The sequence below is a fragment of the Lithobates pipiens genome, unplaced genomic scaffold (assembly GCF_037356315.1).
Source record: "Lithobates pipiens isolate NorthernLeopardFrog02 unplaced genomic scaffold, aLitPip1_a1.2 Scaffold_18, whole genome shotgun sequence".
NCBI lineage: Eukaryota > Metazoa > Chordata > Amphibia > Anura > Ranidae > Lithobates > Lithobates pipiens.
Genome location: NW_027507758.1, coordinates 193,842,940 through 193,862,895, shown reverse-complemented (window position 1 = coordinate 193,862,895; position 19,956 = coordinate 193,842,940). Strand labels below are relative to the sequence as shown.

At 42.6% G+C, this 19,956-nt stretch overlaps 1 protein-coding gene across 4 annotated transcripts in view; it reads left to right on the top strand.

Annotated features, from left to right (window-relative positions):
• The window catches only part of MAP4K3 (mitogen-activated protein kinase kinase kinase kinase 3), a 783,526-nt gene that overhangs the window by 612,402 nt on the left and 151,168 nt on the right, over positions 1-19,956 (top strand). The gene's annotated exons all lie outside the window — the stretch shown is intronic.

Genomic DNA, 19,956 nt, shown 5'->3' with positions numbered 1-19,956 from the left:
AACTGTATCCAGCTGCTAACTTAGGGCATAGGCAATGCCCCCCCCCCTTTCAGGTGGAGTAAACCTAACAATTTGAATTTTTCCACCTGAACAAAAAAACAAAACAAAAAAGAAACCTAACACCAAATCCAGAGGCTTATCCTTGAAAATACAAAAAAAATATATATATATATATATATATATATATATATATATATATATATATATATATATATATATATATATATATATACATTAAGGTCCTCCATAATATTCCAAATATTGAGGCCAAATCTCTGAGACTTGCATCTAAACCTTATTCATAGCAAAGAAACATTAACCAGAAAGTTCTTACCATCAAGGCGACTCATTAAGGGCGGTTAACAAAAGATTTGTTTGTTGATTTTAGCTTGTAATCTCAGCATTTGGGTTTTAAAAGGGACCCGGGTTTGACTATTATGGCCTCTATGCCTTAGATTGCTACCCCATCTCGCAGAAAAAAATGCCATAATGCCTCTGTGTCGTTTTAGGGTACTGAGATTTTCTTTGCATATTATCATCCACCAAGCAATACCTGGAAATATGACCCCACTTTTTACAGGCACAACACTTGAAAGCTGTTCTCTCTCTCTTCCTTCTCTGGACATATGGAGATGGAGACTCACATTGCTGCATAACATTACTATGATTGGAATCAACAGACTTTACACTTTCACTGTCTGAGAAGTAGTCACTATCAATGGACTCCTCCGAAGTCTCCACTGTCAGTGTTACTATTCTCGAAAAGATGACACATTTTCCATTTCAACTCCTGAATACATTTTAGGAGCCGTTGCAACACTTTTGTTTGAATGCTCCTCATCCATATCACCAATATGATTCCAACCAAAGCAACATCACTTGCAGCAACAACCCTCAAACCTCGAGCTGACTTCATCTTGGGACCCCTGAATGTTCATGAATAGGTGGCGAATATTCCTAGCAGTGTTTTTTCCTGGCATAAAGCCGGTCTGGTCAGGATGGTTCAGTGACAGGTTATTACCTGGTTAAGGCGGGGGCAAGAATCTTAGCTAGTATTTTAATGTCGACCTGTAGTAAGGAAATAGGTCTATATGATTTTGAATATTTGGGGTCCTTACCGGGCTTGGGAATTACTACGATTTGGGCTTCTCTGATAGAGGGGGGTAGGATTCCCGAGTTGAATATGGATTTGTATAGGTCATGGAGTTTAGAAGTTAAAATTTCAGAATAGGTGGCATAAAATTCAAGTGGTAAGCCATCCGATCCTGGGGCCTTAGAAGTGGCCAGACAGGAGATGGCCTCGGAAATATCCTCCTTGGTGATGGGAGCCTCCAAGAGTATCACGTTGGGCGTCTGTCAGTTTAGGAAATGTAATTCTTGCCAAGTAATCTCTGGTATCTTGGGGAGTGTGAGTGACCCGGGAGGTGTAGAGTGTATGATAGAATCTTGCAAATTCCTCCGCTACTTGTTGCAGATCAGTAATATTGTTCCCCTGGGTGTAAATCAGCGATACCACCAGCGGGGGACATGAGTCTAAATGGGCAAGATCCGCAAGTAGTTTGCCCGATTTTTCTCCGTACTCCTATATCCTTTGCCTACAGAAAAAAATGCGTTGCTTGGCCTTCTCAATATGCAATTGGGAGACCTGTCCTGTCTGAATCTTTAGATTGTTGGTACTGCCGGGCAAGGGGTCTCGGTGAAACGCCTCCTCCAGCATCTGTAGCCTATTGGACATTGAGTTTCGATGACCGCTTGAGTCTGTTGATGTGTGGAGAGCAGGGAGCGGGCGTGAAGCTTAATTGTCTCCCGCACTATGTCTTACATGGCTGAGTCCCTGTTGGCTGTAAAATAATATTGCAATTCCGTGGGGATGTCATCCTGATCCTGCAAAGCAGTCAACCAAAATGGGATCAGCCGCGGAGGAGGAGGCAAGGCCTTCAAGAGCTGTATCTTAATCCAGTAAGGGGCGTGATCCGAGAGAATTCTCAGAGAAAAGCCCACATCTCCCCGTTTAGGTGTCAGGGTATTTGAGATGATAATGAAGTCAATTTGCGACATTGTGTTAGGGCTGGCTGTGAAGCACAAAAAGACTTTAGTGTGCGGAGGTTTGTGGTGCCAGGTGTCGAAAAGAGCAAAGTTGGTCAGTATACAGTGTAGTCTGGTATGGGCGGTGGGTCAAGGGGGTGGGTCCGTTGTGCCCATTCAGTCTAGAGCGGGAGTGAAGGTTGTATTAAAGTCCCCCATCCACAGTGACGGTACAGAGGGGCATTGTGCCATAAAGGCAAGGCCCTCCTTAATTACAACTGATTTGTATGGGCGGGGGGGCATTGCAGACTTGTATCAGGATAGGGGACCCAATAATAGTGTCGTGTCTAAATACATATCAGCCCTGCCGATCCGTCTGGAGCAGCACTAGGTGAAATGGTACCCTTTTAGCGATTAGGACCGATACTCCTCTGAAATATGAGGTGTGGGTGGCATGATATGCCCAACCTATCCAAGACTTTTTAAGAGAGGATTGTAGATGGCCCGTAACGTGGGTCTCAACGAGTGTGATAATGTCAGCACGCTGGGACTTAAGGAATGTCAGGGCGGCTGTGCGTTTTGATCTTGTGAGGAACTTTAGAGAACTCATGGCGGGTATAGGGCGTATTTGATAGACTGCAGCTGGACCAGGACCAGCAGAGCAGACATAACCACATCGGATAGCATAAAACACAGTAATAACCAATAACGATAGTGCATGTATGTCAATAACATAGTACTTTTAGCATAAGTAAATATTTGCAAACATGGCGGTGTGAGAAAAATAATAACCACAGCATTTACTGTCCCTCCCAGTTCAATGCCACCCCAACTCGGTATGGACGTAGTACTCCATAACCAAGTATCAACGGGGGACATCCAATGTTTAGGACCCATTGGAGGCAAGGAACTTAATGGGGTGGGTCAGAGAAAAAAAAATGTAAAAGTCAGCAGATACAAACACTGTAGCTGCTGACTTTTAATAAGCACTTACCTTTCTAGGGTGCCTGCGGTGTCAGCGGCCCGAGGCCGACCCATCCCTCGGGTCCCGGCACCGCCATTCAAAGTAAGAGAACCAGGCATTGGAGCCTTGCGGCTTCACTGCCCGTTTCCTACTGCGCATGCGCGAGTCACGCATCTCTTTGTGAATGGGGCGCACTGTTCCCACAACACACCGTGCCCCATTCCCCAGAAGACAACGTGAGGAGGAGAAGACAGAAGATCACCGTGCAATAATTTTCAAAAAGTCAAAAAATTATGTGACACGTAGCGCTCAATAGGTGAATGCTTAACCTCACCCTGCCTAAAAATAAAAACAGAATAACAGTAACATTCACATGTTTTTGTTTTTATTTTTAGGCAGGGTGAGGTTAAGCATTCACCTATTGAGCGCTACGTGTCACATAATTTTTTGGCTTTTTGAAAATTATTGCACTGATTTGATATTACGTTTGTTTAAGTAGCAGCTGAGGGTATAGGAGAGGGTAATTGTAGCGCAGTGGTGATGCACATTTTGGAGGGTATGTAAGTTTATGCATCAATTTAGAAGATCACCATGGAATAGGAAGAGGCAGATCAGGACGATCTGCCTAGCAACAGCCATTTCTGGTAAGTGAAAAAAAAACATTTTTTGCAGCCTTTTTATGCATTTTAATTTCAGAGGAACATAGATACACATGATAAAAAGAAAAAAAAACAAAGGGGAAAAGAAAACAGTCAAGCAAATGGGGGATGAAAAGGGTACACAAAGATCCTAAGGGGGCGACTTCTTCTCTGAGAAGTGCATGGGGAGTAGAAACCACAAAGGGGTAGCACCATTACAGATGTGTAGGGGGAGGCTCTGTCTGCCATCAGGGTGGTAGATAAAGAAAGGTAGAAAAATTATTAGTGACGTTCGATCTACTGTGTTCTGCAGGCATTTCTCGGGTGTAAGGAAGATGAGGATCATGAGTCAGTAAGATCCCCTGGAGACAGTAGGTATGCTGCGAGGTCCAGTGTAGAGCAGAAAGAGATTTCCAGGTCTGCCCCCTTGCTCCTGTAGAGGACATATGCATGTGATGTGCCCACCAAGGGGCTAAGCATCAGAATAACAGCGGACGATGCCACAGGCACATGGGTGAGCAGGGGAGGGGAGAAAGGAAAAGTACTCAAAGCTTGTAGGGAGGGTGGTATGCTCAGTCTCGGTGTTCCCTCTGATCAATCCAAGTGGATGCTAGTGCAGGGTCCTCAAAAAAATGGGTCCAGCCCTCGCACTCCACACAAAGCTTTGCAGGCTATAACATTGGGTATTTAAGGTGTAGAACTCGGAGGTGTCGAAACCTGGGCCGCTGTCGTTGTACCTCATTGCAGAAGTCTGGGAATACGGCCACATACGTATTGATCTGGGGGATATTTCCCCTCTCTGGTCAGGCGGCCCCTGAAGTTGAGGAATTTCACTATCGGGGCGCGCGGTGGGGCCCCTTGGGGAGGAGGACGGGCAGGAATTTGATGTGCTCTCTCCACTGCGAACATTACCGACAATGCATATCTTCCGAAGGTGGATCTTAGGAGGTTTTCAAGGAAACTTGCCAGGTCGTTGCCCTCAGCTGTCCTGTCTCGGGGGGGGGGAGATAAAGCGGAGATTACATCTCTGGAGGCAAATCTCCATATCGTCCTGTTTCGCACTAATCTGTTTTAACTGGTGGCGCATCTCGTCAGTATTATGTTGCAGGAGATGTAGGATGTCTTCCGCTCTGCTAATGCGGGTCTCCGTCTCTGCCACGCGGTCCCTCAGGGTAGAGATCTTACCGGATAAGGGACACGTCAATTTTGACCTCCACAATTTTGGTGGTGAGCGTGCTCTGGTGCAGGGCAATAGCATCAAGTACTTTATTAGTGGCTGTCACAGAGTGTTCCGCGTTGGCGGAGGCACCAGCCCCATCTTTGACGTGATGGTCTTCCTCAAAGCGGCGGTACTTGGGAAGCTTGTCGGCAGCCTCGGAAGCCTTTTTGGGTGGAGACATATTCCAGAGATGGTCTGGGGAGTTCCGGGGTGTTCTTTTTTTCCCTCAGCCATGATGGGTTTAAAAAAAAAAAAAAAAAAAGTTTAGCAACTTTAGTCGCACAGGTTCTCTATCATTGCCCAGGACCCTCAAACGGGGGAACTAGGGGCGGGAGAAGACGAATCCCCTCAGAGGACCGTGGGTAACTCCTCTTCTGAGGTGTCAAATGCAGGAGAACCAGCTGGTTTCAATGTCCCCACATTTATGCTCCTTAACTGAGTGTTTGGGTTTGTTAAAGCCTCTTCAGACTGTGCATGCTTTTTACTTGTCCATTTATTGTCGGGGAAGCCTTTTTTGTATCTGTGTAGATTTTCCAGATAAATTTTATTTTCCTCCCAAGAAAGTTGTTACACTTTTGTCCTATGGTGGAGGAAATTTACTAAGTACAGTATAGTATAGTATAGTAGCAATTAACGCAGTATATCCTCTGTGAATAAGAGCTGTTATTGACGGACAATACTCAAATGCTTCCAACAAATAAATTTGGAATTCCTGTTTAAAAAACACTTTTTTTTCTCTGGCAGATTGAGCAACCTGCTGACAGCAATTGCTTAATCGTTGTGAGGCCAGTTTAACAGGTGTTCTAGGTGTCCTGCTCAGCAGGCCCAGAATTCTGGCAGCTTTATGCTTACAATAATTGCTTGTGAGTTTCTTTTATGGAACTTGCACAAGGTCCTTATGCAGGTGCTGGCTTATAAACTAGCCAAACGCACAACTGCTGAGATGTTTACGGTGGTTTGTACCTATATAAGCAGATGCTATACACGGTTCTGTGCAAATTGTTGTTAAACACAAGCAGCTAAAACACAAGTGCAGGAACGCACATCAGCGGAGGATAAACTTCCTTTCACCATGCAGAGACTCCTGGCTAGTCTTCCTTTGCAGTGGAACAGCTATTTGAGGATGTTTGGGTAATTCATCCAAGGAAAATCTAGTGGGAAAAGTACCCCCTTTTTTTCTATTTAAGTAAAGGAGTAAATATGTTTTTATTTTTAAAAGCTCCTTCTGTTTGTGCCAGGGGCATCAGCCTCCAGGCAGTCACGATGGTTTCCACCATCAGGTTCAATAGGTAATCCTCAGATTTAACCCTAGGGGTTACTGTAGCCTCCTTATCAGGAGGCGGCCCGCTAGCTCAATAGGGGGAATTCTTCTGCAGTTCTCATAGATCTGACAGGAAGACGAATGGGGAACTTCCTCAATAGCTGCAATCTGGAGTTCCAAGAGTCCCCATCTCCTCATTTTTTCTCAGATCAAACGTTCCCAAGGATCCAGAGAAAAAGTCTTTCTCTCCGCATGCAATTTATCCAATCAGTAGTCTCCTTCCTACAGTAAAGTTAGCACATTTTTTAAAATATTATGAAAGATAATGTTACGCCAAGTAAATTGATACCTAACAGGTCACGCTTCAAAATTGCGCCCGCTCATGGAATGGCAGCAAACTTTTACCCTCAAAAATCTCCATAGGAGACATTTTAAAGATTCTACAGGTTGCACGTTTTGAGTTACAGAGGAGGCCTAGGGCTAGAATTATTGCTCTCTCTAATGATTGCAGCGATACCTCACACGTGTGGTTTGACCACCGTTTTCATATGCGTTCACTTCTGCTCGCTTCGCTTCTGCTCGCGAGCTTGTCGGGATGGGGCGTTTTAAAAAATTATTTTTTTCTTATTTAGTTTACTTGAGTTTATTTTAACACTATTTAAAAAAAAAAAAAACGTGGGTCACTTTTATTCCTATTACAAGCAATGTAAACATCCCTTGTAATAGAAAAAGGCATGATAGGTCCTCTTAAATGTGAGATCTGGGGTCAAAATGTCTTCAGATCTCATATTTGGACTTAAATGCAATAAAAAATAAAAAATAAAATGTTATTTGAAAAAAATGACATTGAAAAAAATGACGTATGGGCGGAAGTGACGTTTTGACGTCGCTTCTGCCCCGCAGTGTCAGGGCGACTGCTGGCCGAACACGGGGATACCGGGGTTATGGCAGCTAGCTGCTCCCATAACAACGATATCTGTCCCCAAAGTAGGGACGTGCGTCGGCGTGCGGCAGTCGGCAAGTGGTTAATATGAAAAAAACCTGACACTACCTTCGGAAAGGAAATTAGGATGAGGCTGCAATCCAACCTTATTGTTAAGAATAATCCAATATGACTCATTACAAGAAAGAGCAGCCAACCCTGATACTCTTCTTGCAGAAGATATGGAAACCAGGAAAATTATGTTCCTCGTCAAGGGGACCAAGGGAAAAATCCCGAATTGGCTCAAATAGACTGTTTTTGTAATAGCGACAGGACTAATCTTAAATCCCAAGGATTAAGGGGTGATCTAACTAGAGGATTCAATCCACATTTCCCCCTGAATAAGTAACAAACCAGAGTGAGAAGTAAGTGGTCATTGAAAAAAACACAGATAAGGCCGATATCTGTACTCAGGGCCAGCTTAATTTCTAATTCCATCCGTTGGATTTCAAGGATCCTACCCATGACATATTTCCAGGGGTGCCAACCTCTGGATTCACACGAGGATACATATGCCTTCCAGACTCAATAGTATATGACACTGGAGGCCGGCTTCCTAGCATAACCAAAGTAGAAACTACTGAAGCTGACAGCACATGGTCTTATTTTAGAATGTGGGTCTCAATAGCCAAATTATTAAATTTAGCGTTTGCAAGGAAGGATGGAATACTGGACCTTGCGAAAGAAGGTCTGGCCACAGTGGTAGGGACCAAGGGTCGCCTACCACCATTTTTATGATCGCAATACTTGTTGGATTGCGCCTACGGCACCAGGTATTCCCAGGCGGCCTCCCATCCAGGCCCGACCCTGCTTAGCCTCAGAGATCAGACTAGATTGGGTGCTTTCAAGGTCATGTGGCCATAGGCTGGATCCTGACAGGACAATAGTCTGAGCGTCCAGGGCCAGGCGTACTGCCTGAATCTCTTGAACTAAAGTGGAGCGTTAACCAAGAGTTGAAAACAGGAGTTAAGACAGATGCTATATATATATATATATATATATATATATATATATATATATATATATATATATTTTTTTTTTTTTTTTTTTGGGTCTCAAGTTCTCATATTTATTGTACTTTGGTGTACGCATTAACACATATGGTTTATCACTTTATGCCAGTTGCTGAATATCTCCCAATCAGTGGGGTAATTCATTCATTTGTATTTATTGGTATATTGATCTATTATTGCAGTTTTAGCACGATTCTATTTTTTTTTTCTAATTTTGTTCACGGTGTTGATGTTATGCAGGAGAATTGCTGCTTTTACAATATTCACAGTCACTTTGATGTGATTTTTGCACATGGTTAGTTTTGATCCTAGCGCACTTTCTCCTTTTTATTTTTGAAATATTACCTGTTGGGGAGACCAGTTGAACTAGTCACTGTTCATGCCCCTCTGAAATGGTTGTGTGATAACAAGGAGAAAAACAGTCTGGTGACAAGGTGGTTACTTGCCCTTCAAGTATTTAATCTCACAGTGGAGCATAGAGCTGGGAAACTCCAGAATAACGCAGAAGCCCTTTCCTGTGTCCATTGTCTGGTTGGGACAGTTAGTTAGCCACAGGGGCATGAGCAAAGGAGGGGGGTGGTGTATGTGATACTGTGAAAGGCGAGGTTATTGACGGACGTTATGTTTCACTTTGCATGCAGAAAATGAAGATGAAATCCAGTCCGAGTTTTACCAGTCACCTTAGGGTTGGATTCGGACCAGATTTTACGGTCCACTTGTGTCCACCAACAGGTGGTATAAATAAAGCAGGACTGGAGCAAAGAATTGCTCAGAAAGCCTCAAACCTGAGAGAGCTCTTTATATGAAGTGTGCTTTTGGGAGAGAAAAGGTTTGCATTATCTTTATTTTGTGGGTCACTGGGAAAGCTCATCACCTGTGAGTTAGGAACCTGCATATGTTAGTGCCTGAATGGCAAGGATTTATTTTCTGTAATTGTTATATTTCTACCCTTTTAAAATAAAACTGGCTACAATTTTAGGAAACCTACCCTTTTAGACTGCCTTTTTTCCCAGGTGATCCCCCTTGAGCTAACCCCTGACTATATATATATATATATATATATATATATATATATATATATAATGTATAACATTTCTGTGCAGCAAGAGATGAACATTGAGTTTTAGTAGTAAGTATGAGATATGTATATATTTTTTTTTAATGTTATATTATTACCAAATTGTGCTTCTGTTATGCTGCGTACACATGAGCAGATTTTCCGGCAGAAAAATCTTGGATGGTTTTTTCTGACGGAATTCCGCTCAAGCTTGACTTGTATACACATAGTCACACAAAAGTACTCTGAACTTTCGACCGCCAAGAACGCGGTGACGTGCAATACTACGATGAGTGGAGAAAATGAAGTTAAATGCTTCCTAGCATGCGTCAAATTGTTTCCGAGCATGCGTAGTCGGAATTGCTGCAGACGGTCGGAATTTCCAATCTGAACTTTTGCCGACCGAAAAATTGAGAACATGCTCTCAATCTTTTGCTGGCAGAAATGCGGCCAACAAAAGTCCATGGAGCATACACACAATTGCATTTTCTGACCAAAAGCTCTCATCGGTCTTTTGCTGGTGGAATTTCCGATCGTGTGTATGGGGCATTACTCTAAAAGTTCTGCACAGACTTCCTTAAACAGTGACTTCTTTGCAAATTGTCTTATCTTCTTTTTAGTTGAACAGACACAATTTTTAACCTCAGGAAGACTGTTAAGTCGCAGTGAATTAAAAAAAAAAAAATGTGATGCTCAGGATGATCATACGGAAATAAATCTATTCAAAGATAGGGGGAAACAAGTTCGATCTCTGAATAAAAACAGCTCAGGATCAGGGTTAATGATACAATACTAGAACTCCTTTCTTTGCACACTGATTTTCCATAAGTAGGTAGCCTCAACTTCCCTAATGGGTTCCCTCTCATCAGTGGGCCCCTTAATGGCCGCTTAGGTACAAAATGACTGCGATATTGTGGTGGGGACCGCCTGGCACTCAGCCTCGGTGCCTCAAGATACAGCTTCCTCCACTCTGGAACCATTTATAATATTGAATATTGCACCCCAGAACTAGACGCCACTAGCTTAGATACAAACTGGAACTGACTTTATTGTAAACTCACAAAATATATATGACACAAAATCAAAGAGCTTGATCACATTATCCTAAACCATGCAAACTGTACACAATAATATCAGTACATCTCATGAACAGCTAACACACATAAACAGTAAGCTAATCAACAGCTAACAGTGATCTAATGAAACAGTAATCTAATGAACATAAACCTAAAAACATCCCACAATAGTTTGGTAGCAAGGTGAAGTAGACACAATAATAGCAGACAGACAGAAACAATATTGTTGACTCAATTACAATGGGAATTCACACCTAGGAGTCACACAATTGGGAATTATACAATGAGAGAAAGCCACCTTAATAAACAGATTACACATAACTGTAGGGGACACCAGCATCACGTTGTTTTAAGATGATTATAATCTTCTGCTTAGAGTCTTGGGGGGGGGGGGGGGGGTTTGAAGCAGTCAATGCTAGTTTGGGCACAGAGGCCCCAAATCTGCATCCAGGTTCCCAGAGTCTGTGTGTTTTTGGGAAGACATGGACCTGAATCTGAAGCAAAACCACTCCAAAAGTCCCCCAAGCACACACCTTCCAAAGAATAGAGCACCTTCAAAAGCCAGGGCCCATAGTCAGTAGCCCCTGTCCTGGATGGATCTGTCACAGCTATATTGCTAGTTTCAGTGATCCATCCACCTACATTAGTTGTTCAATGCGTTTTGAGAAGGACACTGTTTTATGCACTTAGCAGCTGGTATCTTTTGTACAGAAAAATTATCTGTCCATTAGAATAGTCACCAGTGTTTTCTATGAGCCTGCTGCTAGTTAACTTTCTATATACTGTATCTCACAAAAGTGAGTACACCCCTCACATTTTTGTAAATATTTTAATATAACTTCATGTGACAACACTGAAGAAATTACACTTTGCTACAATGTAAAGTATTGAGTGTTCCCTCAAAATAACTCAACACACAGCCATTAATGTCTAAACCGCTGGCAACAAAATTGAGTACACCCCTAAGTGAAAATGTCCAAATTAGGCCCAATTAGCCATTTTCCCTCCCTGGTGTCATGTGACTCATTAGTGTTACAGGGTCTCAGGTGTGAATAGGTAGCAGGTGTGTTAAATTTGGTGTCATCGTTCTCACTCTCTCATACTAGTCACTGCAAGTTCAACTGGCACCTCATGGCAAAGAACTCTCTGAGGATATGAAAAACAAAAAATTTCTCTACATAAAGATGTCCTAGGCTATAAGAAGATTGCTGAGCTGTAGCATGGATGCCAAGACCATATAGCAGTTCCACTCAGAACAGGCCTCCCCATGGTCAACCAAAGAATTTGAGTACACATGCTCAGCATCATATCCAGAGGTTGTCTTTGGGAAATAGACATTTGAGTGCTGCCAGAATTGCTCCAGAGGTTGAAGGGGTGGGGGGTCAGCCTGTCAGTGCTCAGACCATACGCTGCACTCTGTATCAAATTGGTCTGCATGGCTGTCATCCCAGAAGGAAGCCTCTTCTAAAGTTGATGCACAAGAAAGCCTACAAACAGTTTGCTGAATACAAGCAGGCTAAGGACATGGATTACTGGAACCATTTCCTGTGGCCTGATGAGATCAAGCTAAAAATATTTGGTTCAGATGGTGTCAAGCGTGTCCCCCGTAACCAGGTGAGGAGTACAAAGATAGCTGTGTCTTGCCTACAGTCAAGCATGGTGGTGGGAGTGTCATGGTCTGGGGCTGCAGGCATCAGGGAGCTAGAGTTCATTGAGGGAACCATGAATGCCACCATGTATACTTACATACTGAAGCAGAACATGATCCCCTCCCTTCAGAGACTGGGCTGCAGGGCAGTATTGCAACATAACGACCAAAAACACACCTCCAAGACAACCACTGCCTTGCTAAAGAAGCTGAAGGTAAAGGTGGTGTCATCATGGAGGAGTGGAAGAGGACTCCGATGACAACCTGTGAAGCTCTGCCCAAGAGGGTTAAGGCAGTGCTGGAAAATAATGGTGGCCACACAGAATATTTGGACATTTTCACTTAGGGGTGTACTCACTTGTTTCCAGCGATTTAGACATCAATGGCTGTGTGTGAGTTATTTTGAAGGGATAGCAAACTTTACACTGTTATACAAGCTGTACATTCACTACTTTACATTGTAGCAAAGTGTCATTTCTTCAGTGTTGTTGCATGAAAATATATAATAAAATATTTACAAAAATGTAAGGGGCGTACTCTCTTTTGTGAGATACTATATTTTCGCTTTAAATATGTCAACCCTGTACTTTACACTGTGTTATTTTGTGATATACAGAGTTAACATAATATTCTCTGTATTAGAATGTTTTTTTTACAGCCCCTTGCACGAGTTGTCAGCATAACAGATTTAATATGGTTTTACGCCTGTGACTCACTGCCTCTACTCCCACTGCCACTTTGAGATGAAAGTTGTTTCCCTGTTGATTAGAAGGAACATGCTGAAAGCAAAATTGGAAATGTGAAAGAATAGATGTCTGTCACTACTCAATTATGGGAACATGAGCAAATGCAAATATAGACAGAGATCTGGGATTAGATGTGACAAATTTGTGTGGGGTGTTTTGAAACAATCATTGCATATATCATTTTACTGAAATACACCATTAGTAATATTTAGCACAAACACAGCATCTGTGCATGAGTTTTAGCAAAGCAACAAACCAACAGAAGTAAACAGTGCTACATTAAAGAAGTCTATACAGTCTGAGTCTGTAAATGTTGTCTGTTAGGGACATATTCAGTTCTGCTAGTTAAAGAAATCTAAACCGTAAATATGCAGAGCAGGAACTAGGCCTCAACGCCATTAATGGGCCTTTATTTCCAGTGTTACCTCCACTGTCATTACATTTTTATGTCTAGAATGAACTTTTTTCTTTTTCAAATTCTGAGAAATACTGTGACGCTTGCCTCTGTTATTTTTATATATCTGTGGCAGAAGAAATAAAACGGTTTCACCGTAAAAAACATTTAAGCAATTAGAGCAGTGTATATGTATATATAATTGCTCCATTTTAAACTAATCAAAAATTGTTGGCGATCACTACTGTCATGTGAAGTTGTACTCTTAGTTTCTGCATCTTATGTATTGGAGCAACTGTTCTGCTGACCCTGATATGAAATGTCAGCCAGTGCTGCAGTCCTAAACACAGAAGTACCAGCCTGGAAAACCCCTCCATTACCAGGCCATTTTTTAGTTTTCAGTGTTGTGATGACCGACAGTTAACTCCATCATGCAACACTGTACCTAAATAAATTGTATGAGATTTTTTTTTAAGTACAATTTATTTTGTTTTTGTTTTTTTTCTAACTAGCTTGGGGGGGGGGGGGGGCTTTCCACCACCACAGGGACCTCCTTGCCCTTGTTGCAATCTTGATCATCTTCTCCAGTGGATCCTAATGGGACCACCTCTGGAGTACTGTTTGACTGGAAAGGGCAAGTGTGTAGTCTGGCCCATTGCACTACTGGAATCGAAGCAGTGAATAACCCTTGTACTGGAATAGCTACCGACACAGACACTTCCAAATTGTATTGGACTAGCTTCACGGCTCCCTGAATTTTTTATATTGTTCTCTTATATTCACTGACTGACACAGCTTCTCTCTTTAGACGATTGGGTTGTTATGCCACCTTCAGGAGAGGACTAGGCATTACATGTTAACATGTGATAATATAAAACTAGAACTTTCTAGTTCCGCCCTATCTGGTTATCCACAGGATAGGGTGGTGTTGCGGAAGTCAGACTCCTTGTTGGTTTTGGTGGCTGGTCCGAGAAAAGGCATGGCAGTCTCATCAGCCACCATTTCCAGGTGGATTAGATAGATTGTTGTACGGGTCTATGTCTTGAAGGGGCAGGTGCCCCCTTTTCGGTCACGGCCAACGCTACAAGGACAGTCGGAACATCTTGGGCCTTCCGACATCAAGCGTCTGTCGCTCAAGTGTGTAAAGCGGCCACTTGGTCGTCCGTTCACACTTTTACAAAATTCTACAAGGTAGATGTCAGTGCATCGGCTGATGCCTATTTTGGCCGCAAAGTTTTGCAGGCGGCTGTATAATTGCAAATACAATTTTTTTCCCTGTTTTTGGGTAAAAACGCAGTACCTTTAAATTAATGCACTGTTGCATTTGTTGCCGCAGTTTTGGTGCGGTTTGAGGGTAGTGCTTCTCTGTTGAGGAGCACCCTGTTTTTTTTGTGGTGGTTATTCCACACACTGTAGTTTTTTTGTGGGTAAAGTTTGTACTAGCTCCCACGTGCCATGGTGGATGAAGTTTTATGCTGTTTTTCCACCCCTCATTTTGTCACTGCTTGGGGAAGTCCCAATGGTCTAAAGAGAGAAGCTGTGTCAGTCAGTGAATATAAGAGAAAATAGGATTTTTCGCACTCCCCGTAAAATCCTTTTCTCTGTAATTCACCGACTGACACAGCACCCACCCCTCATATTTTTCTTTACGTTATACTGCTTGTTGACATACTGAGGCTGCAGTAGCATGCTGAGGGGTTGTTACTTAAGGGATTACCCCTTGGGCGGAACTAGAAAGTTCTAGTTTTATTATCACATGTTAACATGTAATGCCTAGTTCTCTCCTGAAGGTGGCATAACAACCCAATGGTCTAAAGAGAGACGCTGTGTCAGTCGGTGAATTACAGAGAAAAGGATTTTAAGGTGAGTACAAAAAACTCCTATTTTTATTTCGGAAGGAAAATTTTCTGTTGAACGGAACCTATATCATAGCCCAGAAATCTCACTCACTGGGATTAGATTTGATGTTTGTTGACTCAGGAGCCAGCCTAGTTTGTTTAGATGACTCTGCTTTAACTGCAGACTGACCAATAACTGATCCCTGATGTCCGCAAATAGTAGAAGGTCGTTCAGGTAGGGGAACGATGGTGACCCCCTCAGTATCATGGGCTCCAATGCTTCTGCCATTACTTTGGCAGAGGGTGAAGGGGGAGAGGCCAAAGGGCAGAGCACTGAACTGTTGGTGCCATATCATTCTTTCCAGGTTGACTGCCAGCCGCAGGAATTTCTTTGATGAGTTTACAATTGGGACATGTAGATATGCATCCCTCAGGTTGATTGATGCCTTAAAACAACCTGGATTCAGCAATCGCTTACTGAAAAGATTCTATGCTGCATCTGTCCCCTGGTGCTTCTACACTGAGAACCAAACGCCACCTATCACTCGGTTCTGACAGCTCTCAAGCAGAGAGCTGGTGACTGTCAGTCACAGCTCTCTGTTCTGCCCCCTCCTTGCTCACTGGACTGCTGGGCTGTGGAGGGGAGGAGGCAGAGCGGCTGGCTCAGGCTCTCAGCGGCTCGCTGAAAGGCTGAGCTGGTTGTCGGTCCAGGCATCTTGCGACTCTGTGGTCATGTTGACACGGACCCTGGACCGACTTCTGTGACGTCAGCAGAGAACGGACTTCAGCCTGCTCTCTGCTGAAAACGGGTCACATGATTGCAAAACAAATTGCACTTATGTGATCTACAGGAGAAGTATAGCCAAGCGAGCGTTCCCTGTACTTCTCCTTTAGGGCCCTTTCACACGGATGTGTCCTTCTACGGGCTACACTTTGCTCAGCGGGGATCACTGCTTCGATCCCCGCTGAGCAGGCAGATGACAGATCCATCTCTGCACACTCCTCTATGGGGGATCAGATGAAGACGGACCGTAGAGTCTGTTTTCATCCGATCCGCCAGACGGATGGAAAAATAGGGTTTCCATCCGTCCCCCTTTGCGGACCGGAGCGGGTCAGATGTCAGTGAACATTTCTCCGCTGACATCCATCGCTCCATAGACCTGTATGGAGCGTCCGTTCAGGTCCGCCTAAAAAACTGACAGGCGCACCTGAATGGTCAGCCCGTGTGAAAGGGGCCTTAAGGTTTGAACATGCACTACAGACAAAGATTTAGCCGTTGTGATATATTACGTTTTTATAAATAAAACCACGTTTCATAAACAAAAATATTGCTTTTTGAGAAGCAGTAGAACTTGAAAATATAAAAAAAAAACTAAAAACGTTAAACTCTATTGTCTGCTATGCCATTGCACATATTACCTGAATATATTACAAATATTAACCACTTGATCACTGGGCACTTAAACCCCCTTCCTAACCAGACCAATGTTCATCTTTCGGTGCTCTCACACTTTGAATGACAATTCAGAGATAGTCAGCGTGGAACATATTCCAGAGGGTAATATTAGGGGCATTAGTGGTAGGGTAACCAAAGCACATAAACCCAAGGTAAGTATAGTAGCAAGTCCTAGTTGCAATCTCAGAACACCCAAGAGGATAGTTTTGACCGGTCAAAATATATTAATGCATTAAAATGTTTGTTCACCAATGCCAGAAGTCTGCCAAGCAAAATAGGTGAGTTGGAAGCTCTAGTGCATCAGGAGAGCTATGATGTAATTGGTATTGCTGAAACGTGTATTCATTCCTCACATGGCTGGGCTATTAATATTCCTGTCTATGCACTCTTTCGGAAAGACAGAGTAAAAAGCAAAGGTGGAGGGGTCTGTCTGTATGTGAGAACTGATCTCAAAGTGAGGGTGAAAGAGGACCTGGTGGATGGAGACAGTGATGAGTCTGAATCATTATGGGTGGAAATGCATACAGATGTGCACAGTTCAAAGTTAATCTTTGGTCTTTGTTATAGACAACACAATGTTAATGAGGAGGTGGAGACTCAGCTCCTTGCACAGATAGAAAGGGCTGCAAAGGCTGAGACAGTGATAATAATAGGGGATTTTAACTACCCAGAAATTGACTGGAAATAAACCTATTACAGGACAATTTTATAGTCCAGTCCAACTAGAAATGAAGCTCTGTTGGACCTGGTAATCTCAAACCATGCAGAGCTTATTACTAATGTTCAGATAAAGGAACACATGGGTAGCAGTGACCATAACATGATTTCGTTTGATGTTAGCTGTAAGCAAAAATCACATACGGGAAAGATAAAAACACTTAATTTCAAGAGAGCAAATTTCCCAAGGATGAGGGCTGCTCTCCAGGACTTAGACTGGGAGAGAATATTGGCATAAATGGGAATTCTTCAAATAGACTGTTTGTGAACTCACTGCAAAGTATATTCCCATAGGCAATAAGTTTAAAAGTCTAAAAATAAAACCTATGTGGCTCACGGCCAAAGTTAAAAAAGCTATAGACTATAAGAAAAGAGCCTTTAAAAAATATAAAAATGAAGGAACACTAGTGTCATTTAAATGTTACAAAGAATATAACAGAATATGTAAAAGGTAAATCAAGGATACAAAAATTCAAAACGAAAGACAGATTGCAAAAGATAGTAGGACAAACCCCAAAAATTCTTCAAATATATTAATAGTAAAAAGGTCAAGTCTGAGCATGTAGGTCCTTTACAAAAGAGATAAAGAGAAGGCTAATTTATTAAATACTTTCTTCAGCTCTTTGTATGCAAAGGAGCATGGGGGAGCTCATGTCCATAATGGGGGTGGTAGTGACACAGCCCCAAATCCACAATGGCTCAAAAGTGATATGGTCCAGAAATATTTGGACAGAATAAAGGTGGATAAAGCACCTGGGCCTGATGGCATCCACCCACGGATCCTAAAAGAATTGAGCTCTGTAATTTCAAAGCCATTGTATCTAATTTTTAGGGACTCATTAATGACAGGAATAGGACCACTGGATTGGCGCAGGGCCAATGTGGTGCCTATATTTAAAAAGGGAACAAACTCTTTACCAAGTAACTAAAGACCTGTTAGTTTAATGTCTATAGTTGGGAAAATACTGGAGAGAAATAAAAGACCACATAGACGAGTTCTTGCAGGAAAAAATGTTTTAAGCAACAGACAGAAAGCATTCATGAAAGACAGAAGTTGTCAGACAAACCTGATTTCTTTTTATGAGGAGTTAAGTAAAACCTTGGACAGAGGGGTGGCGGTGGACGTGGTATACTTGTATTTCGCAAAAGCGTTCGATACAGTTCTGCACACACGGCTCATGTGTAAGGTAAAGTCTACAGGTTTGGAATTATCAGTTTGTAAATGGATATAAAACTGGCTAAAAGACAGAATTCAGAGAGTAGTGGTTAATGATTCTTACTCTGAATGGTCTAAGGTTATCAGTGGTGTACCCCAAGGTTCAATGCTGGGACCCTTACTTTTTAATATCTTTATAAATGATATTGGGCCTGGGATCAAGAGTAACACTTTCGTGTTTGCAGATGACACCAAGCTATGCAGTGGAATAATGTCCTTACAGGTTGTCTCCAATTTACAAGCCAACCTCAATGCTCTCTCTAATTGGGTGACTATGTGGCAGATGAGGTTTAATGTTGAGAAATGTAAAGTTATGCCCTTGGGGGCTAAGAATATGCATGCATCATGCATTCCAGGGGGAGTACAACTGTTGGGATCCATAGTGGAGAAGGATCTGGGGGTTTTGGTAGATCATAAGCTCAATAATAGCATGCAATGCCAAGGTGCGGTTTCCAAAGCGAACAAAGTCCTTCCTTGTATCAAGAGAGGTATGGACTCCAGAGAGAGAGATATCATTTTGCCCCTGTTCAAATCATTAGTAAGACCTCATCTGGAATATGCAGTTCAGTTTGATAAGAGGCACGGAGGAGCTCAGCTATGAGGAAAAATTAGAGGAACTGAATTTATTCACTCTTTATAGGAGGAGATTAAGGGGGAATATGATCAACATGTACAGATATATAAGGGGTCATTGAAGGAAGGAATTTTTTCCCCTGCTTTAGCAAATTGTATCATGCTCTGCTGGGTTTTTTTTTTTGCCTTCCTCTGGATCAACTGTGGGTATAAAATTGGGTATATGGGATTGTATGATATTATTTTTTATTTTTTTTTGTGGTTGAACTGGATGGACTTGTGTCTTTTTTTTCAATCTGACTAACTATGTAACTATGTATTCAGTCATGCAACACTGTACCTATATGAAACTTTTTCTTTTTTTTCACACAAATAGAGCTTTCTTTTGGTGGTATTTAATCACCAATGGGTTTTTTATTTTTTACACTATGAATCAAAAATACGTAAAATTCTGTAAAAAATATATTTGTTTCTGTTAAAATTTATTGCAGAGTATTGGCACTGAGCAGTGCTGTGGGCACTACAGATACAGTCCACAGTGCTGCTACTAACGATCTCTCCTCTGGCACTGTACAGAGAGGGGAGGGAGGAACCGGCATCATAAAATGACGCCGGTTTGTTTACAAGTGCTACCAGCAGCCATTTACCTTACATAGTTACATAGTTAGTAAGGTTGAATAAAGACTCCAGTCCATCCAGTTCAACCTGAGTGAGTGTCTACAATTGTCCCTATCCTCAGTTCCTACCCTCAAGGAGCCCACAATCCAAGGTCCCCATTCATATACTAGGGCTAATTTTGGACAGGAGCCAATTAACCTACCAGCATGTCTTTAGAGTGTGGGAGGAAACCGGCATACCCGGAGGAAACCCACACAGGCAGAGGGAGAACATGCAAACTCCAGGCAGGTAGTGTCGTGGTTGGGATTCGAACCAGCAACCCTTTCTACTGCTAGGAGAGAGTGCTAACCACTACACCACTGCGCCGCCCGTATATAATTGATCCGTGATGCGCCGGGTCTTCCGGACCAGGCTTTCACAAATATTTCCAGGAGCGCGCCCCAGGGGGTGTGCAAGAGCAACATTCTGGGAGGACATCCATGGACACCCTCCCAGAATAAGCAGACCATGCTGTA